Below are 27,727 nucleotides of genomic sequence, written 5' to 3'. Positions count from 1 at the left end.
TTCTCGTCAGAACGCCCAGCTAGTAAAAGAAGTAAAAACGCCCCGATGTACGCACATAATACACGCCCACTTGTACTTTTACTTTTCAACACGCTCAGTTGTACTTTTGCAAGCCTCATTTGCATAAATACAAAATGGTCATAACTTGGCCAAAAATGCTCGTTTTTTAAAAATAAAAACGTTACTGTAATCTACATTGCAGCGCCTATCTGCTGCAATAGCAGATAGGGGTTGCAAAATCTGGTGACAGAGCCTCTTTAACGTACTAGAAAAATAAAATGATGTTCAAAAAACAATGACAACATAAAGTAGACATATGGGAATGTTAACCCCTTCGAGACTAAGCCATTTTTTGATTTTTCATTTTCGTTTTTCACTCCCCGCTTTCCAAGAGCCACAACTTTTTTATTTTTCCGCCGATAGAGTGGTGTGACGGCTTATATTTTGCGGGAGAAGTTGTAGATTCTTTTGGTGCCGTATATAGTTCCATATAATGCACTGTGAACTGAAAAAAAAATTGGGGTGGGCTGAAGTTGGAAAAAACTACGATTCTTTAATCGTTTTTTGGGTTTCGTTTTTACGGCTTTAACCGTGCGGTAAAAACAACAACTTATCTTTATTCTGCAACTCAATACGATTACGGCGATACCAAATTTATAAACGCTTTTTTTATATATTTTACTCCTTTTATTGATAATAACGTTTTTCTTACAAAAGAAAATGCTTTGTGTCGCCACATTCTGAGAACCATAACTTTTTTATTTTTTCACCGATTGAGCAGCATGAGGACTTATTTTTTTGCGGGACGAGCTGTAGTTTTTAACGGTACCATTTTTTGGTATGTAGAACTTATTGATCACTTTTTATTACATTTTGTTTTAGAGCTAAGGTGACCAAAAAACAGCGATTTTTATGTTTTACTGCGTTCACCGTGCGCATTAAATGCTATATTGTAATAGTTCAGTCTTTTATGGATGCTGCGATACCAATTTTGCTTACTTTTACATTACTTTAGGGGGAAAATGGGAAAAGCAGGGTTTTTATTTACTTTTAAGATTTCCTTTTTTTTCCATTACTAAAAACTTTTTTTCACTTTTTTTTACACACTTTATTACTCCCCCCCCCCCCCCCCAGGCTAATGTATTGCAGTATATCGTCATTTTTACAGGCAACTGTTAAGCCCTGCAGAGCCAGAGTGAAGGCAGCACTGGGGGCCTTCATTAGGCCCCTGGGCTGCCATAACAACCGTCGTCACCCCCCGATCGGGGGGGGGGGGCATGAGCTGTCGGAGAGGGCTGCCCCTCTCTTTTCAACGCCTCAGATGCTGCGGTCACGATTGACCGCAGCATTTCAGGGGTTAAACAGCCAGGAACAGTGCGATCGATGCTCCTGGCTGTTAGTCCCGTGTGTCCGCTGTAAAATACAGCCGACACCCGCAGTATATGGGGTGCATTTAGTGCATGAGAACGCTCCAAACATCACCCCCTGCACCCGGATGTAATAGCACGTCTGGGTGCGCAAAGGGGTTAATTAGTAACTATTTTGTGTGGTATAACTATCGGTCTTACAAGCAAGTACATTTAAATTTAGAAAAATGCAAATTTTTGCAAATTTTCACAAAATTTTGGTGCTTTTCACATCTGAGCAATAAATGTATCGATCAAATTTTACCTCTGACATAAAGTACAATGTGTCATGAGAAGAAAATCTCAGAATCTCTTTGGTAGATAAAACCATTTCAAAGTTATTACCACATAAAGTGACACAAGTCAGATTTGAACAATGAGGCTCTGTCAAGGAGGTCAAAAGTAGCTGCAGCGGGAAAAAATCTTCGTTGTCGGTAGTACATCTCCCCATGTAAACAGGGGATGAAGATTTTGATGCAGAGTTTTGAGAAAAAGCCAGAAGTAGTGTTACAATGAATGGGAATATAAAATAAAAATGCATACTTCTCCTTCCTACTGGATCCACTTTTGACTTTGGCTCAAAAACCTGTATCAAAATCGCAACTCCCTGTCAACCTGACATCCAATCAAACCGAGTTATGAGAGGAGGTGATGCTGTGGGAGAGGAGGACCCATGCTCAGCCAAAATGTTGTTAGGCTAGGAGACTGATGAGTAAGGTGCATCCCCTACATTGGGTGCCAGAAGTAAAGGTGGCAATTGCATTTAGGGTATGTTCACACGAGGGCGTCCGTAACGGCTGAAATTACGGGGATGTTTCAGCCTGAAAACATCCCCGTAATTTCAGCCGTACCGGCATGTGCAGGCGCTTGAACGCCGCGTCAATTACGGCCGTAATTGGCGCTGCTATTCATTGGAGTGAATGAAGAACGGCTCCAATTACGGCCAAAGAAGTGACAGGTCACTTTTTTGACGCGGGCGTCTATTTACGCGCCGTTATTTGACAGCGGCGCGTAAATTTACGCCTCGTGTGAACAGACAAACGTCTGCCCATTGCTTTCAATGGGCAGATGTTTGTCAGCGCTATTGAGGCGCTATTTTCGGGCGTAATTCGGGGCAAAAACGCCCGAATTACGTCCGTAAATAGGCCGTGTGAACATACCCTTACAGTGGTGGTAGTGGTCCCACCTGTTGTGGGATGAAGTGGAAAAAGGGGATTTACCTTGTGTGCCGTATTAACACAGATTTTTTTTTCTTGTAGAACTAGTTGAAAAGAGAACACCTGCTTATTCTTGGATTAGGAGTCCAGTGGGCGGGATACTTAGTGATTGACAGCTATCTCTGTATGTACACTCCTAAAAGGTAGGTTTTCGATGACTAAGTAGGACTGCTCACTGGATTCCTGAGTCCAGATGGTGCAGTAACTTTAATGAATAAATTACATCATATTGAATCTTTTCCCACAAAACTATATATCAATCTGCTCAGCCCCTCCTGTTCCATAACATGTTGCCTGCAGATAGGACAGAGTATTCAACGTGACAGGTTACCTTTAACCCCTTAAGGATGCAGCCTATTTTGGGCATGCCCCCACGTGGCGGTTTTCCTCCGCAACTGTCCGCATCAATGCCGCACAGAATCTGCGTTGCAGATTCTGCGGCGGATCTGCCCAAAATGTGCAGTAAATTGATGCGGACTAGCTGCTGCGGACTGCGGGAAAAGTGCTTCCCTTCTTTCTATCAGAAAGTAAAAGAATTTCATACTTACCGGCCGTTGTCTTGGTGACGCGTCCCTCTTTCGGCATCCAGCACGACCTCCCTGGATGACGCGGCAGTCCATGTGACCGCTGTAGCCTGTGATTGGCTGCAGCCGTCACTTACACTGAAACGTCATCCTGGGAAGCTGGACTGGAGACAGAAGCAGGGAGTTCTCGGTAAGTATGAACTTCTATTTTTTTGCTGTATATTGGGATCAGTAGTCACTGTCCAGGGTGCAGAAACAGTTACTGCCGATCGCTTAACTCTTTCAGCACCCTGGACAGTGACTATTTACTGACGTCTCCTAGCAACGCTCCCGTAATTACGGGAGCCCCATTGACTTCCTCAGTCTGGCTGTAGACCTAGAAATACATAGGTCCAGCCAGAATGAAGAAATGTCATGGCAAAAAAGCAAGACGCATCCGCAGCACACATAACATGTGCATGACAGCTGCGGACTTCATTGCGGAATTTAGAATCTCCATTGAAGTCAATGGAGAAATTCCGCCATGAGTCCGCAACCAGTCCGCCACTGGTCCGCAACAGACAGAGCATGCTGCGGACACCAAATTCCGCTCCGCAGCCTATGCTCCGCAGCGGAATTTTACGCATCGTCTAAACGAACACTTCTAAATAGAAGTGGAAGTCAATGGAGAAACGACTCCGCTGCGGAATAACGCTGCGGAGTGTCCGCAGCGGAATTCAAGTGAAATTCCGCCACTTGTGAACCCAGCCTTTAGGTTTCGGAACGCATCTCCATTTTTCAAGTTTATGTGTGTCACGGAGCCAGTGGATATAGAGACTGTCACGGGGCCTGCAGAAGATGGTGTGAATCCAAGGGATTTGACGTGGGGCTAAACGAGGGAGCCTAGTTTAACCCCTTAGTGACCAGCCCATTTTAGGCCCTAATGACTTTTATTCGTTTTTCTATAGTCGCATTCAAAGAGCTATAACCTTTTTATTTTTTCGTCTGCATAGCTGTATGAGGACTTGTTTTTTGCGGGATTAGTTGTGCTTTTTAATAGCACCATTTTTGGGTACATATAATTTTTATATTAACTTTTATTAACCTTTTTGGGGGGGATTATAAAAAAAAACCTGAAATTCCGCCATTGTTCTATGCGTTTTTAAATTGACGCCGTTCACTATGCGACGTAAATAACATGTTACCTTTATTCTATGGGTCGGTACGATTACGGCGATACCACATATGTAGAGGTTTTTTTTATGTTTTACGACTTTTGCACAATAAAAACACTTTTGAACTAAAATTATTTGTTTTTGCATCGTTGCTTTGCAAGAGCCGTAATTTTTTTATTTTTCCATCAATGTAGTGATTTTTTGGGCTTGTTTTCTGCGGGACAAGACGTAGTTTTGAATGGTACTGTTTTGGGGTGCATGGGACTTATTGATTCATTTTTATTATGACTTTTTTGGGGGGCAATGGAAAAAAATTGCAATTTTGGCATGTTTTTTTGCGTTTTTTTTTTACGGTGTTCACTTTGGTTTAAATGACATATTAACTTTATTAATGGAGTCATTACGGTCGCGGCGATACCACATATGTGTACTTTTTTTTTTTTTTTTACACTTTTACTAAATAAAACCACTTTTTATGGAAAAAAATGGTTTTATTTATTTTTTTACTGTACTTTTTATTAATAATCTTTATTTCACTTTGATGACTTATTTTATTAGTCCCACTAGGGGACTTTACTGTGCGATCTTCCGATCGCTGCTATAATGCTTTGGTATACTTCGTATACCAGAGCATTATTGCCTGTCAGTGTAAATCTGACAGGCAATCTGTTAGGACGTGCCTCCGGCGCGTCCTAACAGGCATATGTCCAGGGCAGACCTGGAGGCTTTTATCAAGCCCCCGGCTGCCATGACACCCCATCGGAGACCCGCGATTGCATTCGCGGGCCGCCGATGGGTGACAGAGGGAGCTCACTCCCTTTGTAAACAAAGTTAAATGCCGCGGTCGCTATTGACGGCGGCATTTAACGGGTTAAACGGCCGCGATCGAAGTAAACTTCGATCGCGGGCTTTGGAGCAGGAGCTCAGCTGTCATCAGACAGCAGAGCCCCGGCTACTGCCTGCACGGGAGACCCATGCAGGACTTAGACTAGGCCGACGTGAAAAGGCGTCAGCCTAGCCTAAAGCCCATTAGTGACCGACGTAAAAAGGCGTATTAGTGGTCACTAAGGGGTTAAGGGGACCCCAGGTATTCACCCTTTAACCACTATACAGGGATCCCGACTTCACTTCTGGAGTACCAGTGTCATTACACCCAGAGTAGTCACCCGTGGTGCAGGCCAACGTAAATAGGCGTAGTACTAAAATCGCCATTCAGTATTCAAGGTCAGGTATAGCAGAGATCGAGGCAGGCGGCAAAGGGCACTCACATTTGGACGAGCAAAAGTTCAGGGCTGGAGGCAGAGTTCCATTACAGGTCACTAGCGAGAGGTCAGGGCGGGTGGCAGGTAAGGATAGTCAAAGGTACAGGCAGAGTCTGACACAGGAATTCCAAAGAAACGCTCAACAGAGTATCACTAGCATGATAGAAGGAACCAGATTGCTCAGGCAATGATTAAACCAGGGAGGAACCCTTTATACCCTGGGAAAGATTTGTGGATAATGATGAGATGTTCACTGTCCCTTTAAGAGTAGGTCACACACAGCCCCCTTGTAGATAGTGTCACACACAGCCCCCTTGTAGATAGTGCCACACACAGCCTCTTTGTAGACAGTGCCACACACAGCCCCTTGTAGATAGCGCCACACACAGCCCCCAATAAATAGTGCCACACACAGCCCCCAGTAAATAGTGCCACACACAGCCCCTTGTAGATAGCCACACAGAGCCCCTTGTAGATAGCACCACACACAGCCCCTTGTAGATAGCGCCACCCACAGCCCCTTGTAAATAGTGGCACACACAGCCCCTTGTAAATAGTGCCACACAACCCACTTGTAGATAGTACCACACACCCTCCTTGTAGATAGTGTCACACAACCCCCTTGTAGATAGCGCCACACACAGCCCCTTGGAGATAGTGCCATACAACCAAATTGTAGAAAGTACCACACACCCCCCTTGTAGATAGTGCCAAACACACCCCCCTTGTAGGTAGTGCCACACAACCCACTTGTAGATAGCGCTCCCCAAACAAATAAAAAAAATTGTGTTCATTTAGCCCCATTCCCACGACTAACAGAGCTGCAGAGTCTCAGTTTCCTCATTGCGCCGGTATATGCAGGCATCCTGTCCCAGCATCTTATAGACTGTGCTCAGACGCATTTATAATGCTGGAAGTACCACTGTTTTGTACATGATACAGACCAAACGCCTGACGCACACCACCTGACGTGCGTTTCGCCATTGCTTCTTCAAATATCTATACTGAGGTAAGCATGAACGTTTTTTTCTAGCGCTGCTTTCCGCAGCGGAAATCCTGCCCAAAAAAACGCACGACAATGTGGCTCAGTTTTTTGGATGGAATATGCTGCAGGTTCTAGGACGGATACACCGCATAGTTTTACCCGACCCGTGTGAACCCGGCCTTATAATGCTGGAAGTACTACAACTCCGCACAGATTTTTTTTTACTGGGTTTCAATTGGAAACATGCCTAAAATTAGATGTTTACGTGAACAATATATATAATATATATTATTTGTGGGATAATCCGGGGCATAACCGGTTATTGAAAAACCTATAGAGGAAGAGGTCAAGTACAACTCACATAATGTGTGATAGAAACAAATTTCTTTATTGACAAACAGAGACACAAATAATTAAAAAATTAGTCATACAATGTAAAAAAGGTGTCAGCCCATGCAGGATACATGAAATGGTATTGGGACATAAGCATATATTATAGAGACCCAAGATTAGATGCTGATATTAGTACTAAGCTGAATACATATAACATGTAGGAAGCAGTGTATTTATAAAGTGCCAATGTGCAAAAATAGTGTGCTTCTGGTAGGGAAGACACCATTTACTGGTATCAGAAATTATAACCAGTAAAGGTAAGGCGGGATTCACACGACCGGGTCGTTCCCGAGCCCGAGTGTCGGCCGGTAAAATCGGCCATTTTGCCCGGCCGGTTTGCATAAAGTTATGCATCCGTGCCGGGCCGGGCAGATCCGGACAGTGACATCAGCGGCAGCTCCTGAAGGGGAATCCCCATGTGTTCGGGGATTCCGCTTCAGGAGTTTCCCCTGATGTCACTGCCCAGATATGGACAGAGACATCAAGCGCTCTGTCCAGGAGCGGAATCCCCGAAAACACGGGGATTCCGCTCCTTCAAGGAGCTAAAGTGCGGCTAGCACATAGCAGAGCGGGGAGATACCTCCCTGCTCTGCTATAGTGGCGTCGCTGCAGTAATAGCAGCCGCAGCAGCAGCAGCTGCTGCTACTAGCGGCGCCATCGAAGGTGTCGCCGAGCCAGGGTGCTTTTAACAAGCAGGGGAAGGGAGCCAGCGCAGCGCTCCCTCCACCTGCTGTACACCCCGGCCCTGCAACACAGTGTACAGCGATGCCATTCGTCAGAATGGCATCAACTCCTCCTCCTCACATGCACTCTGCGCTGTGAGGAGGAGGAGATAGAGCGCAAGCGCCGGGAAACCCGGCCATCATTCCGGTGATGGCCGTGTAATACCACAGGGATTCACAGAGCAGTCAGAAGAAGAAACCCTGTGTCATGCTCTGCTTCCTCAGACTCTTCGCTAGACATAACACAGTGTACACGTTTCGCGGCAATATACGGCACAAAACAAGTAATGTAAAAACCCCATTTACACGTAGCGGAAAAATTCTGCATGGAAATATTAGATTGATACAGATTTTCAAATCCGCAGCATGCTCATTCTTTTGTCGAAATCTCACCGATTTTCAGAGCTGATTTCACCTTTTCTATGTATAGGTTGAAATCTGAAGTAAATGCGCAGCACAATCCGCATAAAAAATTTGCATGTAACACATACAGATTATGCTGCGGAATCGCCACAGATCTGAGGCGAAAAAGCTACAAATTTCTTCTGCTTTGTCGGGACTTAGCCTTAAAGCAAAGCTTTTCTTTTAACTCCTTAATTTTACTTTAAAAGGAAAATATAATGTTGATTTATTTATAGGATTGTGATGTTTTATACTACCTTGACCTCCAGAGCTGCATTCATAATATTGCTGGCTGTTGCTTGGAATCTGGAACAGATATGCTTTGGAGGAGAGCCAAAAGTTTTAGATGAATAATTGATATTTTCATTCACGTTTTCCATGTATAGGCGCAATGATGAATACAGAACAATCTGGGATGGTATCATCAGATTTCCGCAAAGCTTTGCTTAAAGGAGAGCCAAAAGTTTTAGGAGTGAGTATGTTTGTGATCCAGATTTTTTGCTTGGTAAATACTCAATGAAATCTCCGGTAGTTTAGGGTACTGCACAGAACTGATAATGCCTTACATTCCTGGTGTAGTATTCCTTGTTGGCAAGTTCCTTGCTTGTCAGTAGCTAAACACGAAAAGGGTGAAACTACGCTCAGGTGGAACGGGGTGTGGCTTAAAATGTCCCACGATTCAGATTTAAATGGCGGTATGCATGTGGTAGTTTAAAGCTGGCATGGGCCATCAGAGGTGTTCTTATAGCCCTGCCCCATATTAAAGGAACACAGCCCTCTGTAGATAGTGCCACACAGACCCCTGTAGATAGTGCCACACACACCCCCTGTGGATAGAGCTACACCCCCCCCCCCCCCTAGTACATAGCGCCATTGGAGCTTCCTTTAGGAATGGAATACCCGGCCAGAGTGTCGGCAATGCTCTCAACGGATAGTCCCCTCCAGGAGGAGTGAGTGTCAGAGCAGGGTGAGGGTAGTTTCCTGCTCTGCCATAGTATTCAATAGCATCTGCATCCTGAGGATGCAGATACAATTGAATATGGTAGTTGCCGGGACACGTCCGGGACAGTAATTTGCTGAGACTGTCTTTGTAAATTCAGGACAGTCCTGGCAAATTCAGGACTGTTGGCAACTATGCAATGCCTATCATGTGTTATACTGTCTACTGAGCTGATTTATCTAATCCTATCCAGTGGCGTAGCCAAAGGGGTCGAAGTCTTATAGATATTTTGTCACCGATATATGGGGAGCGCAGGGCAAAACATAAGTCTTGTGCCCCTGATCTTTTAAGACCATAGCAACGCCACTGGCTTCTAGTGCCGCATCAATGGATCACTTAAGAGCAGGGATTTCAGGGCCCCCTACAGCTAAATTTTCTGGGCCCCCCTACCGTGGCACCGCCTGTTAACGGTACTCCGTCCAGCACTATATCATGGTACCCAGGGCCGCCATCAGGGGGGGTATTATGGGTACTGATGTGAGAGGCCCGGCCAAACCTAATTGAAAGGGGGGCCCGGCAACTGCCGCGACTTGCCTTTGGTAGAAAAAAAACAGGCCCCTGCAATGGGGCCCGTTTTTTTCACCAAAAGAATGTCGTGAGCTGCGGGCCCCCCTTTCAATTAGGTTTGGCCGGGCCTCTCACATCAGTACCCATAATACCCCCCATGATGGCGGCCCTGGGTAGCATGGGGGTCGTCATGGGGGCCGTCAAACACTGCCGCCCGTGCGACCGATCGCGCGCACCTGCAAACTCCCGCGCATGCGCACCCGCGACCGCCTGGAACCGCGCACCTAATTTTGAGGCAGATTTTGACCTGCCCACACTATCTTGCAGCGTTTTTTGCCCGCGGCGATTGAGGACAGCAGACAAAAAACGCAGGGAAAAATGCATTTTCTGCCTCCCATTGATTTCGATGGGAGGTCAGAGGCGGAACCGCGGCAAGAAAGGATGTGCTGCTTCTTTTTTTTCCGCGACTGGCTCCCATTGATTTCAGATTAAATCAATGGGAGGCGGTTTTGGAAGTTGTTTGGTGCTGATTCTGACGCAGTGTCCGAGTCAATATCAAGGCCCAAAAACTCTGTGAACTGGGCCTTATTGTTAGGGCTTATTCAGACGAACGTGTAATACATCCGTGCAACGCGCGTGATTTTCACGCGCCTCGCACGGACCTATGTTACTCTATGGGGCCGTTCAGACTGTCAGTGATTTTCATGCAGCGTGTGTCCGTGTGTCCGCTGCGTAAAACTCACGACATGTCCGATATTTGTGCATTGTTCGCGCATCACGCACGCATTGAAGTCAATGGGTGCGTGAAAATCACGCCCAGCACTTCCGCAGCCGTATAAACTATGAATGAAAACAGAAAAGCACCACGTGCTACAAACAGAGTGTCATAATGATGGCGGCTGCGCGAAAATCACGCAGCCGCGCATCATACGCTGCTGACACACGGAGCTGTTATGGACCTTTTGCATGCGCAAAACGCCATGTTTTTGCGCACACAAAAAGCACACGCTTGTGTGAATCCGGCCTTAGGATAGGAACACACTAGGCATGAACACTGCGGATTTTATGCAACACATTTTATTGTGGAAAATCCGCAGCGTATCACAGTCGCAGCAGAGTGGATGGGATTAGAACAAATCTCATTCACACGCTGCAAAAAAAATGTATTCTGTGGGATCGCTGCTCCTCTGTTGCGGAAATGCTGCGGTTCTGCCGCAAAAAGCATACATGAGAAAATTAAAGGCACTTTTTTAAATTTATAAAAAAGTTTAGACTTGCCCCGGCCGTAGTCCTGGTGACGCGATCCTCTATTCTTAGCGCAGCCCGGCCTCCTGTCATGACGTTTCATCCCATGTGACTGCTGCAGCGGTCACATGGTCTACAGCGTCATCCCAGGAGGCGGGGCTACGTTCAGAAGAGAGAGATGCGTCACCTAAACTACGGCCGGGGCAAGTCGAAACTTTTTTTTCCCTGCAGGATTCCCGCAGTGGACGCGCCTCACGAAACCTGCGCCACTATTTGGTGCGGTTTTGCTGGCGGAATTCCCTGCGGCTACCGGGACGGATAAGCTGTGGAGTTTTACTCAGCATATCCGCCTAGTGTGTCCCTTATGATGTCGCTCCTGGAGCTGCTGCCGGTCTCTAAATAGGCAGTTGGTCCAGTAGAATTTGGAATTATTTTTTTTTGTGAACCAGCTTAAAAAAACACAAAACTTTTGTGTTAGGGCCTGTTCACATCACCGTTCACTTCCGTTCCATCTGAGGTTTCCGTCGGGTGAACCCCGCAACGGAAAGTGAAAGTGACAGCTTCCGTTTCCGTCACCATTAGCGCAGTCGACTACGCTATTGATTCCGTCCGAAAACCTGCCGGAATGGTGAAGAACGGAAACCATTAGCGATGTTTCCGTCACCATTGAGATCAATGGTGACTGAAACGGAAGCTGTGCTGTCACTTTCACTTTCCGTTGCGGGGTTCACCCGACGGAAACCTCAGACGGAACCCTGGAGCGGAAGCGAACGGTGATGTGAACAGGCCCTAACACAAAAGTTTTGTGTTTTTTTAAGCTGGTTCACAAAAAAAAATAATTCCAAATTCTACTGGACCAACTGCCTATTTAGAGACCGGCAGCAGCTCCAGGAGCGACATCATAAGGGACACACTAGGCGGATATGCTGAGTAAGACTCCACAGCTTATCCGCCCCGGTAGCCGCAGGGAATTCTGCCAGCAAAACCGCACCAAATAGTGGCGCAGGTTTCGTGAGGCATGTCCTCTGCGGGAATCCTGCAGGGAAAAAAAAGTTTAGTCTTGCCCTGGCCGTAGTCCTGGTGACGCATCTCTCTCTTCTGAACGTAGCCCCGCCTCCTGGGATGACGCTGTAGACCATGTGACCGCTGCAGCAGTCACATGGGATGAAACGTCATGACAGGAGGCCGAGCTGCGCTAAGAATAGAGGATCGCGTCACCAGGACTACGGCCGGGGCAAGTCTAAACTTTTTTATAAATGTAAAAAAGTACCTTTTTTTTTTCTCATGTGTGATTTTTGCGGCAGAACCGCAGCATTTCCGCAACAGAGGAGCAGCGATTCTGCAGCATAAATTGACATGCTGCGGCTTAAAAAGCCAAAAGCCACACTGCAGGTCCATTATTTTTGCAGCGTGTGGATGAGATTTGTTCAAACCTCATCCACTCTGCTGTGACTGTAATACGCTGCGGATTATCCACAATAAAATGTGTTGCATAAAATCCGCAGTGTTCATGCCTAGTGTGTTCCTACCCTAAGGCCGGATTTACACGAGCGTGTGTTTTTTGTGTGCGCAAAAACGTGGCGTTTAGCACGTGCAAAAGGTCATAACAGCTCCGTGTGTCAGCAGCGTATGATGCGCGGCTGCGTGATTTTCGTGCAGCCGCCATCATTATGACACTCTGTTTGTATGTTTGTAGCACGTGGTGCTTTTCTGTTTTCATTCATAGTTTATACGGCTGCGGAAGTGCTGGGCGTGATTTTCACGCACCCATTGACTTCAATGGGTGCGTGATGCGCGAACAATGCACAAATATCGGACATGTCGTGAGTTTTACGCAGTGGACACACGGACACACGCTGCGTGAAAATCACTGACAGTCTGCACGGCCCCATAGAGTAACATAGGTCCGTGCGAGGCGCGTGAAAATCACGCACGTTGCACGGACATATTACACGTTCGTCTGAATAAGCCCTAACAATAAGGCCCAGTTCACAGAGTTTTTGGGCCTTGATATTGACTCGGACACTGCGTCAGAATCAGCACCAAACAACTTCCAAAACCGCCTCCCATTGATTTAATCTGAAATCAATGGGAGCCAGTCGCGGAAAAAAGAAAAAGCAGCACGTCCTTTCTTGCCGCGGTTCCGCCTCTGACCTCCCATCGAAATCAATGGGAGGCACAAAATGCATTTTTCGCTGTGTTTTTTGTCTGCTGTCCTCAATCGCAGCGGGCAAAAAACGCAGCAAAAAACGCGGCAAGATAGTATGGGCAGGTCAAAATCTGCCTCAAAATTCTTTAAGGAATTTTGAGGCAGATTTTTTCGGCCTGCAAAATACTGTGTGTGAACAGGGCCATACATAAACAGCGGCGGCGCGCCTGGTCGTTCGCGCGTGGGCGCGCGCGCTTGCGGTCGTTCACGCACGGTCGCGCACTCGCTCGTACGCGCGCAAGCGGGCGGTGTTTAGCGGCGGTGATAAGAGGGGGGCCCGCAGGTCACGGCGGTGTTTCACGAGAGGGGGGCCCGCAGCTCACGACATTGTTTTGGTGAAAAAAACAGGCCCCATTGCAGGGGCCTGTGTTTTTCTACCAAAGGCAAGTCGCGGCAGTTGCCGGGCCCCCCTTTCAATTAAGTTTGGCCGGACCCCCTACACTACTACCCCTAATACCCCCCTGATGGCGGCCCTGCTTAAGAGACCCAGCGATGGCCTTCGGCTGTGAAAAGAAGTTGTAGGGCTGGGGCAAAGTTGAACTTTTGCACCACGGCCCATGAGCCTTTAGCTACGCCCCTGTTCTGTACCATCTTTTCCGTGACCCAACTGCATTGGTCCTGCTGGAATGCTGCACATCTCTAGGGCAGAGTTGTTTGCAGCCCTGGCTCCGGCACTGAAATCAAAGTATAGAAATAAGAATTTCCAACTGTTGGTAAATTCATGGATAGTTCAAAAAAATAGTCGACTTGTGGGCAATGTCCCGAATAAAAATAGTAAGCACGGAGTAAATGCTGCTAAATATTAGTAAGTGAGCTACAGCTATATATTACCTACCTTTATCATTAAATCTTGTTTTTTTACAAACTTGTCTTTAAAAATTTGGCTGTCCATGATTTTGATTATGTTGTCAAGAGAAAAACCAAAAGAGGTTTCCAACATTGATAGAGATCAGCACAAACAAAACACGTTTAAAGACTGCTTGATTTTAACTTTTGTTAAAGAGGTCTGAAGTGAAACTATTAAAAAGTTTTAAGTTGCAGTACCACGAATGACCACATGGTGAGCTGTTTAATGGAAACTCATCTATGTGCAACACAATGTAAGAAGTCTTTTCTGACATATGTAGTACAATATTCAAAAGCACCCTCTAGTGGTAAAACTATTTAGTGGAGACATTTTAATTTTGCCAGCTGACAAAATAAATTATCATGTCCAGTCTTAAATGAAGTAATCCACCAGCTCATACAGTTCATTTAAAAAAATACCTACTACTTCTCATTGATACTCTAAAGCTATAAGTATATTTTTTTATTCTTTAAACTTCCCCACTGTACAATATCACATTTCTGATTTATCTTTTACAGGCAATACAGCTAGTTATTGTTTTCATACATATTGCACTGGGGACCATCTTTATACGATGGGACGTGTATGTAAATTATACCACATATACATCATTTTATGGGATCAACCTCTGGGGAATACCTTTTGTAAGTACAGACAAAAACTGTTCATTTTAAACTTCAGTCATATGGATGGATGGATAGATAGATAGATAAATAGATATGAGATAGATAGATAGATAGATAGATAGATAGATAGATAGATAGATAGATAGATAGATAGATAGATAGATAGATAGATAGATAGATAGATAGATAGATAGATAAATAGATATTAGATAGATAGATAGATAGATAGATAGATAGATAGATAGATAGATAGATAGATAGATAGATAGATAGATAGATAGATAGATAGATAGATAGATAGATAGATAGATAGATAGATATGAGATAGATAGATAGATAGATAGATAGATAGATAGATAGATAGATAGATAGATAGATAGATAGATAGATAGACAGACAGACAGACAGACAGATATATGAGATAGATAGATAGATAGATAGATAGATAGATAGATAGATAGATAGATAGATAGATAGATAGATAGATAGATAGATAGATAGATAGATAGATAGATAGATAGATAGATAGATATGAGATAGATAGATAGATAGATAGATAGATAGATAGATAGATAGATAGATAGATAGATAGATAGATAGATAGATAGATAGATAGATAGATAGATAGATAGATAATGAGCAGGACAACTGTGATTTTTAAAGGGGGGTTTTGAAGTGTGGAAAAACTCACCTCCTTCCCTGATTTTACTCACTTTGTCAACTTAGTTTACTAATAAAAAACCTAATATCTATGGTGATCTATGGTGATGAAGGGGTCACTATTGATATCTATCATCCATGGTAGTCTTTAATGATTATGGGTTAGCATCTAATATATTCCTGGAGGTCCAGGGTGGTTTAGTGGTTAACACTTAATATATTATAATTACACTCCTCAATATTGAAATTGCAACACCAAGAAGGACAAGCCGTAAGGTTTCGCAAATCGAGGAAATCGCAGGTGTCGCTAAGATCTGAAAATGATCACATTTTCCAGCACCGAGCTCCAATCTGTGGCATGTGGGAGGCATAAACCTCCAACATCGGATGGCGTGGTGCGGGATGATTGTGCGATGCCTCCTGTTCATCGACGTGCCATTTATCGCCACTTGTCGCAAACGGATAGGGACAGAATCCTTGAACTGAGAGACCTTGGTTTATTACTCTGGCAGATCGATACACGCCTTGGCCGAGATGTCAGCACTGTTCAACGTTGCCGTCCCAGAGGTTGAGAGAACAAGTGGGCATGACAGTAAGGGGTGTGCGGAGGTGAACCTCTGCACGGACGGATCGTCTGATTGGAAGAATAGCGCGTAGTGATCCATTCTGTGCTGCAAGGGAAATTGGACGTCACATCCCAAGCCTAGGGCGGCAACCAGTATCAACCAAAACCATCAGAAGGCGTTTGTACGTCATTGGGCTACGAGCCAGACATCCAGCTACAGGTGTTCCATTGACCACACGCCACCGATCTCAAAGGCTATCTTGGTGCACAGCAATACGGCAATGGAGACTGGAATGGAGGTCTATCCTCTTCAGCGATGAGTTCCACTTTTGTCTTAGATGCAATGATAGCCGGAGATTGGTTTGGAGACCACGTGGGCAATGTCATGAAGAGGCCTTCACAACGGAACGTCACACCGGTCCTACTCCTGTGATTACGGTGTGGGGTGGCATAATGTACGGTAGCCGGACCCCTCTAGTCTTCATTTCAGGTACACTAAGAGCTCGGGGTTACATTGATTTGGTCGTGGAACCAGTGGTATGGACATTTCTGAAAAGTGTCTCAGAAGCCGTTTTTGAACAGGACAACGCCAGACCGCATGTTGCTCGTGCTACTGTGAGAAGCCTGCGTGGCCTGAACGTGCTACCATGGCCTGCAGCGCCTCCGGACTTGTCTCCCATCAAGCACATCTGGCACGTCATTGTTCGGCAATTGCAAAGGGAGCTGCCAGCAGCCAATCTTGATGATTTGCGTGCCCAGCTGCATTCAGCGTGGCGTAACATTTCTCAGACAACCATTAATAACCTCATTGATATCTGCCAAGGCGTGGCAGTGCGTGGATTTCTGTGCATGGAACTCATACTCGATACTTAATAATTCAAGATGTCTGGAATATTTTGTTTGTATTTTTTTTTTTTTTAGCATTTTCAGATAATTAACATGTCTACCGATCCTGTGATTTCCACAATTCCAAAACTTTTCCTTCTTGGTGTTGCAATTTCAATGTTGTGGAGTGGATATAGTTTATTATTATATGGTCTAGGATAGTGAGGGGGTAATGGTGGTCTGGGGCAGGAAAGCGTACCTTATTTTCTCTAAAGTCTTGTAGGAGGGTCAGAGCTCTGTTTCCCTGATATAGTTCTCCACATCCCCTGCTTACTTTCATACAACCATAAAGTTAAATGATAAAATGATGGGAGCTACTAGGAAACCAGATATGACATTTGTTGTTAACTGTTTCTATTTTTTTTTTTTACTATATAGACATAAAATCTGTTATAGTGACAACATGTGGTATGTAGTTTGACTCTGACATCTGAGGATCCTCTAATATGGACACTATAGGAATGAATGTAACCTTGAATAATACAATAGGTTTAGTAGAAGTATATGGCTTGTGTGCTACATGAGGAAATTCTTGTAGGACTAACAATTCTACCTTGCTCTTCACAGTTCCTTATTTCAGGCAGTTTGTCAGTGGCCGTTGAAAGAAATCCAAACGCATCTTCATCTTTGGTAAGTTGATAGGACTGAAATCTTGAAATCCCCAAATAATTTGTCTCTCAATATACTTCCATTTCATAGACCTGGAAATAACCCTAAAAATTAATGTAGGTTAGGGCTTAGGTCACATTACAGTATATCATATAACTGGGACACTTACTGATTGTGGAAGATCACGATCTGTGCAGAAAATTGCAACTTAAAGAGGCTCTGTCACCAGATTTTGCAACCCCTATCTGCTATTGCAGCAGATCGGCGCTGCAATGTAGATAAGAGTAACGTTTTTATTTTTAAAAAAACGAGCATTTTTGGCCAAGTTATGACCATTTTTGTATTTATGCAAATGAGGCTTGCAAAAGTCCAAGTGGGCGTGTTTAAAGTAAAAGTCCAAGTGGGCGTGTATTATGTGCGTACATCGGGGCGTGTTTACTACTTTTACTAGCTGGGCGTTCTGACGAGAAGCATCATCCACTTCTCTTCAGAACGCCCAGCTTCTGGAAGTGCAGACACAGCCGTGTTCTCGAGAGATCACGCTGTGACGTCACTCACAGGTCCTGCACCGTGTCGGACGAGTGAGGACACATCGGCACCAGAGGCTACAGTTGATTCTGCAGCAGCATCGGCGTTTGCAGGTAAGTCGATGTAGCTACTTACCTGCAAACGCTGATGCTGCTGCAGAATCAACTGTAGCCTCTGGTGCCGATGTGGCCGACACGATGCAGGACCTGGGGCAGGAAGTGAGTGACATCACAGCGTGATCTCTCGAGAACACGGCTGTGTCTGCACTGCCAGAAGCTGGGCGTTCTGAAGAGAAGTGGATGATGCTTCTCGTCAGAACGCCCAGCTAGTAAAAGTAGTAAAAACGCCCCGATGTACGCACATAATACACGCCCAGTTGGACTTTTACTTTAAACACGCCCACTTGGACTTTTGCAAGCCTCATTTGCATAAATACAAAAATGGTCATAACTTTTTAAAAATAAAAACGTTACTGTAATCTACATTGCAGCGCCGATCTGCTGCAATAGCAGATAGGGGTTGCAAAATCTAGTGACAGAGCCTCTTTAAGGCCCAAACACTCATCGGCTGATCATATAGTTTATGTAGCCGAAAATATTATCATTGTCGCAGGGGCGAATCTAGGAAAGACTTACCCCCCCCTAGGTGCCATATGCAGCCCCCCTTATAGATAGTGTGCCCTGTAGTTTGTGCCATACAGCCCCCCTGTAGACAGTGTCACACCCCACTTGTAGCTAGCGCAACCCACCTCCCCATTGTAGATAGTACCATACAGCCCCCTAGTAGATAGTGCCACATAGCCCCCCTTAGTAGTGTCACACAGCCCCCCTTGTATATAGTGCCAGACAGCCGCCCTTGTATATAGTGCCAGACAGCCGCCCTTGTATATAGTGCCACACAGCCCCCCTTGTATATAGCGCCAGACAGCCCCCCTTGAATATAGTGCCACACAGCCCCCCCTTGTATATAATGTCACACAGCCCCCCTTGTATATAGTTCCACATAGCCCCCCTTGTATTTAGTGCCACACAGCCCCGCTTTTATATAATGCCACAGCCCCCCTTGTATATAGTGCCACAGCCCCCCTTGTATATAATGCCCCACAGCCCTCCCCTGTAGATAACGCTACACATAGACCCCTGTAAATTGCACCACACACAGACCCCTGTAGATTGCGCCACACAGCCCACTCCCCTTGTAAAGTGCCATACAGCCCCCCTAGTAGAAAGTGCCACACAGCCCCCTTGTATATAGTGTCACACAGCCCCCATTGTGTATAGTGTCACACAGCCCCCCTTGTATATAGTGCCACCCTGCTCCCCCCTTGTACATAGTGCCACCCTGCTCCCCTCTTGTACGTAGTGCCACCCTGCTCCCCCTTGTATATAGTGCCACCCTGCTCCCCCCTTGTACATAGTTCCACCTTCTCCTCTCCTTGTATATAGTGACACCCTGCTCCCCCATTGTATATAGTGCCACCCTGCTCCCCTTGTATATAGTGCCACCCTGCCTCCCCTTGTATATAGTGCCACCCTGCCTCCCCTTGTATATAGTGCCACCCTGCCTCCCCTTGTATATAGTGCCACCCTGCCTCCCCTTGTATATAGTGCCACCCTGCTCCCCCTTGTATATTGTGCTACCCTGCTCACTCCTGTATATTGTGCTACCCTGCCTCCCTCTGTATATTGCCACACAGCTTCTCCCCAAAAAAAAATATATTGTACTTACCTTGGCCCGTTCCCGCGATGGACGGAGCACAGCACATCCTCCGGATGGGACGCTTGCACAGACCAGCATAATAAAATGACGTCATCACGCCAGCCTACGCAGGGCGTCTTCCCAGCGCATTATAGGCTGCAGGCCTAACGTAGCCTGTAGCCTATAGTATTCATTTTTATCTGCAACCGGGACCCTCTCCAGTGCTAGCGACACAAATGTTAGGGGCCAGGCGGCACGGGCCCCATAGCGACCTCGCTACCTCTGCATCAGCGTAACGGCTGTTAGCGGCACTACCAGGCATGGGGGGTCCCGTGTCAGCAGACGGCACGGGCCCCCTCATGTCGTGGCCCCTGCTACAGCGGTAATTATGCCACTGCGTTGTCAGCAGCAGATCTCCTTGTGTAAGCCGACATGATAGAAATGTATGGGGACGAGTTATCATAGTAACGAGGGCTTGTCCCCATACATAGCTCCTTGTTAAAGGAGCAAACGAGCACCGATCAACAAGCTTTTACACTGGCCCATGTGGACTGTGTAAATGAGCGCCGATCAACAATACAGCTCGTTGATCGGCGCTCGTTTGCTCATTTCACAAGGTGCTGTGCATGGGGATGAGCTCCCGTTACTACGATCGCTCGTCCCCAAACATTTCTATCATGTCGGCAGCGCGTCTCCCTGTTTACACACCAAGATGTGCTGCCGACAACGATGATATTTTAGGCTGTTCCCCATCATATAGGTTTGGTAATAGATATATATTACAGAAGTGCTGTACATAATTCCTAATACATAGATACATAGTTACATAGTTAGTACGGTTGAAAAAAGACACATGTCCATCAAGTTCAACCGAGGGATGGGAAAAGGGAAGGGAAAAATTCCTACACATGGGAGATAATATTTTTTTGTTCTAGGAAATTATCTAAGCATTTTTTAAAGCCATCTACTGTCCCTGCTGTGACGGCTCCTGCGGTGACTATTCCATAGATTCACAGGGAGTGCTCCCTTGTTTTTTGAGGGGGTTTTACATGTAACAGGATTTCGCCATATTTTCTGTATGTGCCATTAATATATTTATATAAGTTAATCATGTCCCCCCTTAGTCGTCACTTTTGAAGGCTAAATAGGTTTAATTCTTTTAATCTTTCCTCATAACTTAGATTCTCCATGCCCCTTATTAGCTTCGTTGCTCTTCTTTCTATGAACTGGAGCCCAGAACTGAACTGCATATTCTAGATGAGGCCGCACTAATGCTTTGTAAAGTAGTAATATTATATTCCTGTCCCGCGAGTCCATGCCTCTTTTAATGCACGACAATATCTTGCTGGCCTTTGAAGCAGCTGATTGACATTTCATGCTGTTATTTTATCTTTGGTCTACAAGTACAACCAGATCCTTCTCAACAAGTGACTCCCCCAGTGTAGCTCCCCCGAGGACATATAATGCATGCAGATTGTTGGTACCCAGATGCATAACTTTACATTTATCCACATTAAACCTCATTTGCCAAGTGGGTGGCCAAACACTCAGTGTCCAAATCGGCTTACTATACTACATAGCTTGGTGTCATCTGCAAAAATAGAAATAGTGCTATTAATCCCATCCTCTATATCATTAATAAATAAGTTGAATAATAGTGGTCCCAGCACTGAACCCTGGGGTCACCACTTATAACCGGGGACCATTCAGAGTAGGAATCATTTACCACAACTCTCTGGATATGGTCCTTGAGCCAATTCTCAATCCAATTACAAACTATACTTTCTAAACCTATAGTCCTTAATTTACCCATTAGACGTCTATGGGGGACAGTGTCAAATGCCTTTGCAAAGTCCAAAAACACTATATCCACAGCGGCCCCTCTGTCTAGGCTTCTGCTCACCTCTTCATAAAAACAGATCAGGTTAGTTTGACAACTTCTGTCCTTATACACAAGTACAAATTTGACAACCATTAGTTGCTATTCATTTATGCGGAAAAAAAATCAGCTATAGATATGTTAGTTACAATGTAGAACAGATTTCAATGTTTTTCATATTGAAGGTTGTCGACGAGATCATATTCATATTTTGTATCTTTCTAGGTCAAAGCGTTTGTGGCAATGAATATTATCAGTGCAATTGAGTCATTAGGAAGTTTCTGTATCTTCTGTTACGACATTTATCGATGTGAATATAATGGCGTTATAGTAAGTACACAGAGAAATTAAAAGAAGCAATGCTTAACTCCTCCAGGACGTGGCCTGTTTCGGTCCTTTAATTGTTTTTCTATCGCAGCATCCCAAGAGCCATAACTTTTTTATTTTTCCATCTGTGTAGCTTTATAAGGGTTTAATTGCGGGACCAATTATATTTTTCAGTTGTACCATTTTAGAATACATAACTCATTGATTAACCCAATGTTTTGTTGTTTTGCTTTGTCCGTTGTTCCCTGTGTGGTATAAATAACATTTTAACTTTATTATTCGGGTCGTTACAAATTTGGCGATATCAAATATGTGTTTATTTTCATTACATTTTACTAGTTTATATTTCATTAAAAATTTAATATATTGCAATACTAATACTAATGTATTGTAATGTATTATGCCTGTCAGTGTTACACTGACAGACAACCTATAAGATCCTGCCTTTGTAAGGCCCCTGTTGCCATGACAACCATCGGTAACACACGGTCATGTCGCGTGATCGTGTTGTGTACAGCAGGATGTGTTCTGTGCCCAAACCATCACCAAGTCGTAATAGTAACCACTCACAGCGATGTACTATTAAGTCCTGTGGTGGAAAGGGGTTAAGGAGCATTTCCATCTGGTAGATTTGAATATCAGTATAGACCCCATACATATACACCGTTCAGCCATGAAATTAAAACCATTTTCAGATGAAGTGAATAACATTGATTTTCTCGTTAAAATGCCACCTGACAAAAGGGGGGGGGGGTATATTAGCCAGCAAGTGATCAGTCAGGTCTTGAAAATGATGGGCTGAAGCAGGAGAACTTTGACAGGGGCCAAATTGTGATGGGCCAGGAAGGTCTTCTGGGGTGTTCCCGGTATGCAGTGGTTAGTACCTATCAAAAGTGGTCCAAAGAAGGACAACCAGTGAACCAGCGACAGTGTCATGTGCACCCAAGGCTAATTGCTGTGTGTAGGGAGCGAAGTCTAGCCATTTGGTCCCATCCCACAGAAGAGCTACTGTAGCACAAATGACTGAAAAAGTTGATAGGACACATAGTGCATTGCAGCTTGCTGTGTTTAGGACTGCGTAGCTTTAGACCAGTCCGAGTGCCCATGCTGAACCATGTCCACTGCCGAAAGTGCCTACAATGGGCATCAGAACTGGACCATGGAGCAATGATGGTGGCCTGGTCTGATGAATCATGTCTTCTTTTACATCACGTGGACGGCCAGTGTGTAATTCTTGCATGGGGAAGAGATGGCGCTAAGATGCACTATGGGAAGAAGACAAGCCGGTAAAGGCAGATGGATGCTCTTGGCAATCTTCTGCTGAGAAACTTTGGTTCCTGGCATTCATGGAGATGTAATTTTATTCTCTAATGGCAGTGGCAGTGGAAAAGAAAAATGGGTTTGGAAGCAATACAGTAGTCCCTTCTGTCAAGATGCAAAGTTTGTCCTGATGGATCAGTCCATATCCATTATCATACGGTCACCAAAAAGTAGAGTGTAGACGTCAGCTGTGACTTTTAAGTGGACAGTTTCAGAGCGGCTCATGTACTCCGGCACCCCCACGATCACCAGTACGGGTGGCAGTGATCACATGATCCGCTCTGACACTGTCCACTCTGCCGCTAAATCTGTGAGATGGTAGCTGCAGCTTTTTGGGCAGATGACAGATCCTCTTTAAGGTATTTATTAAGGCAAAGTAGTACAGCACCATAAACGACATTTGGGCTTACGCAGAATGAAGGAGTCCAAGGTGTTGACTTGGCCTCCAAATTCTCCAGATATAAAGCTGATCGAGCATCTGTGTGGTGTCCGGATAAAACAGGTCTGACCCATGGTGGCCCCACCTCGTATCTTGCAGGACTTAAAAGATATGATGCTAATTTCATTTACAGAGGCCTTGTGGAGCCCAGGGACCTACTCAATGTTATTTGGGAGGTTTTAATGTCATGGCTGATTGGTGTATAAATGGGATTAAGGATCAAGTTAAGAAATAATATCTAAATGCCCTTTTTTCCTCTGGACCATGATTCTTTGTGACAAAGACACATTTTATATGTGCAACCTGCGCAGCTCCACAAGGGCCCAGTAGATAAGAGGGCCCATTTCCACCTTAAAAGCAGCTAGCAGCTTCTAAGGTCAGGTTTCCATATAGTACAGAAACACCCAAGAGAAACTGATGCCAGAACTGATCTCATGCTATCCAATGGGATCGTTTTTTGGCATCAGTTGCATCTCTTTTAAACATTGGATGTCTACCTTCGAGGGACAGAAAAACATTGCATGCAGTGTTTTTATCTCCCGCTATAGTCCGGCTCTGGAGGCCGGACCAGTGCACAAAAATTGTTATGGAATTGCAAGTTGAGCAATTCCCCAAAGGCTGCTGGAGAGTGCTGAGAGAATGTGTGCAAATAAATCCACGACCTCAAATCCATCACAACTCTGATGGACAGAGTCTAAGGCTATTCTAAGGTCTTCACCAGAGCCGGCCGCAAGGCAGGATGGTTTTTGCTGCATAGAACCAAGGTTGTCTTAGCAAGGTTCAGTGTTGGATAGGAGGTGCAATGCAGGCAAACCTGAACAGGAACCAGACAGCCAGAGGGTAAACAGAATGTCCAAAACAGTAAGCCATTGGATATCAGGTAAAGCAGAGGTCAAAACCAGCCGGGAGCAGATAATCAAAATTGGTAAACAAAGGGTTATTTCCAATTTCCAAGAAGTCCAGAAGTAAAGGGTGTAGGTAAGTAGCTTGATCAAAACACCTGCAGACAGGAAATTTGCCAGCAAAGAACAGGTGGAGGAAGCCAGGTATAAATACTAACCCTACACCTGATAGACAGAAGGGCAGAGAAAAGAGATAGGCTCAAGGTAAAACCAGAACCGCCCAGAAGCTAGAAGAGTAGTCATGGTGATCTTAAGGGAACAGGCATTTTCCTAACAAAAATATTATCAGTTGTGTCCGGCTCAGGCTAAAACAGATGGCTGGATGCAACTGAAATATGGAACCTCAGCCTTACTGTCTATGAAATTGCCTGAAACATGCTGAGCTAATGAATTTCATAGCTCACAATTACTGGTGGAGTGTTAGAGAGACTTAAGTACCTCTATCATGAGCTGCTTGAGAGCAGGGGGCCCATACAGTGTTCGCGCAAGGGGCCTCATGCTGTCTGTGTCCGCCCTGCAAAGACATCTTCAAAGCCCTGGCTGTTTTTTTCGACTGTGAGGTTAAAACTTAAGCTACCAAGACCATTACTGTGCGATGCAGGAAGAGGGGAAAGAATTCTCTCTTTTTCGCAAACATTAGGTTTCATAGAATACCTTCTTTGTACACAATGCATATGTCAAGAAGCTGTGTTAATGGTCCCGCTAGTTACATCCCCCTACTCTCTAAATTCATGCACCACCTCCCAAGCACCACCTTTGTACCAACAAATACCAACTCAAGACCATCACTCATTTCCTTCTCATGTTCTAAGCTCCGAATCTAAAGCTGGCCATAGACATAAAAGAGCTGGTGGCCGAATTACCAGTCTGATTTCTTCGACTAATATACATATTTGACTTGGTTAAAGGTGCATGTTAATTCAATAGAGTAGGGAGAGATCAATGGCCGCCACACACAACTTTTTGCTCGATAGAATAATAAAAGAATGTAACACAAAAAATGTCCAGTCTATGTTTTTGGAAGATTAGGTCTGATGTCTCTGGATGGCTATGTACACACAAGGATTACGCTTTGGAACCGTACTAAAAATCCACGGGAGTGACGGGTTCAGTGTAAGCGGGTCCTACGTGATCAAGCGGTTACCCATCATACCTAAATTCATAACTTAGATGTGATCGATTACAGGTGGATCCTGCGTGTCAGAGAGATGCAGAACCTGCTGACACTGAACACGTCAGTCCCGTGGACCTGACGGATTCAGGTCTCAGCGCACAATACAGCTGCTCTGTGTACAGGATACATAGTAGCTGTATCTCAAAAATTAAAAATAAGTTTTAATAAAAACGAATTATAAAGTTGCACCAAACACACTGGCTGACCTTTTTGTATGTGTGTATGTATGTGTGTGTGTGTGTGTGTGTGTGTGTGTGTGTGTGTGTGTGTGTGTGTGTGTGTGTGTATATATATATATATACATACATATATATATATATATATATATATATATATATAATGCTTTTAAGAGATTTCTGTAAATGGAAATGTCAGACATGATTTTCTCTGTACTGCGGATTTCAGTGGAGAATGAAGAAATGTGTTGGAGATTTCCAGTCCGAAGCGAGTTCTCTACAGCACAATTAGAGCCGATGTGTGCAATTCAGTGTATGTCTGAATATTTAGTATGTGTCAAAGCCCCTTTAATTTTATTGAGGATTTTAAGATGGATTTTTCCTTGATTGACTTTATTATAATTTTTGCTTCTACAGTTCTTTACTGAAATCCTTGTATTCCTATGTCTTACGAATATCTTGCAATTTAGTATATCGGTTTCTCTTGCTACATTTGGACAACGTGCTCTGGCTGTCAAATCATCTCCAGGACAGCAGGTACGGAACAGAAATGTCTGAGATGTTCTTCATTATTGTACATTATCGTTCTAATCTGCTACACAATAAATAATGTTATGATGTCTCACGTCAAATAGGAAGATTACACTTAATATGTTTTAAAAAGTCATTTCAAAATTTCATTTGGGAATTACATTGCGTGTTATTATTGAAATGGCTCTTTTTACAAGCGGCAGTGATACAGGGCTTTAGGAGGGTCGAATTCAACTCCATTCTGGTACCACCAACAGAATACAGGTGTCATTGCCTCCTTAAATGGGTCGTCTTTCTAAATATAAATGTCATATGTCATAAGTTCACACGTAGCGTAAATACTGCGGATATTCCGCAACGGATTTAGTTGTGGAAAATACGCAGCAGAATACAGTAGCCGGCCTCCTGGGATGACGTTTCATCCCATGTGACCGCTGCAGCCAATCCCAAGTGGCAACGGTCACATGGGATGAAACGTCATTCCAGGAGGCTGGGCTGCAGGACGGCAGAGGGACGCATCCCCATGGCTATGGGTAAGTATGACTTTTTTTTTTACCACAGTTTGCTGAGGTTTTTCGGCCGGAATTACCTGCGGCGACACGGGCGGAAACGCTGTGTGCTTTTACGCAGCGTATTCGCCCTGTGTGAACATACCCTAAAAGTTGTAGCACTTACTCATAGGATATCTTCATAGATTTTGTGTCCCTACCCCAGTCTGTAACTTGCTCAACGGAATGGGGAGCATGTAAACAATCGCCGCGTAGGCATACACACAAGTGACGTACATAGTTCCAGTACTTAGGTTGAAAAAAGACACATGTCCTTCAAGTTAAACCTGATCAATTATATATAATTTATTGCAAAATTATTTTTTAATTCAGACAAAGTCCAAAATATCTTTGGGCAGCATGGGCCCCCAGAAATGACAGGCAATCAGATCTCGTGTTTTACGTGCACCAGTGTGCCCAGCCAGTTTGGAGCTGTGCCCCCAGCAAAGGCTTCTCCTCCTGTCTGCCAGGTGCACAAAAGTCCTCCCTGGAGGGATGTCTTTAACAGGGGCAGGGCCCTTCCTATAGTCCAGGGTGATTATGGGCTAATTAATGATAATTCCCATGTGCGCACAACGGACCGGAGCGGAAGTGAGAACTGGCGTGTCCTGGGGAGGAAATGCGGGCCAGCGCTCACAGATCCATGGCTGCGGCCGTTGGAGGGTGAGTAATCCCGATGGTCTGTGGCCATGGACGCTACAAGCAGGACTGACGGCTTCGGTGACAGCAGGTCCTGAGTGTCTCTGACATGCAGGATCCAGCTGTTATCGATCACATCTAAGTTCATAACTTAGTTGTGATTGATAACAGGTGGATCCTGTGTGTCATAGATACGCAGGACCCGCTGTTACCGAAGCCGTCAGTCCCGCTAACTTGACGGATTCGGCTCTGAGTGCAAGATACAACTTCTATGTATCCAGGATACATAGAAGCTGTATCTCAAAAAGTAAAACATTTTCTTAATAACAACCAATTACAAAGTTGCTG

General features: G+C 44.8%; 1 long non-coding RNA gene across 1 annotated transcript in view; it reads right to left on the bottom strand.

Moving 5' to 3' along the window:
• LOC142663311 (uncharacterized) overlaps positions 1-27,727 on the bottom strand; it is a 155,916-nt gene that overhangs the window by 103,078 nt on the left and 25,111 nt on the right. The window contains exon 2 of the long non-coding RNA XR_012851079.1: positions 17,163-17,310. This is a non-coding gene — a long non-coding RNA (uncharacterized LOC142663311). The remainder of the gene's footprint in view (positions 1-17,162; positions 17,311-27,727) is intronic.

The sequence above is a fragment of the Rhinoderma darwinii genome, chromosome 11 (assembly GCF_050947455.1).
Source record: "Rhinoderma darwinii isolate aRhiDar2 chromosome 11, aRhiDar2.hap1, whole genome shotgun sequence".
NCBI classification, from domain to species: domain Eukaryota; kingdom Metazoa; phylum Chordata; class Amphibia; order Anura; family Rhinodermatidae; genus Rhinoderma; species Rhinoderma darwinii.
Note: the sequence above shows the minus strand (reverse complement) of the source record. Positions and strands in the feature narration are given on the sequence as shown.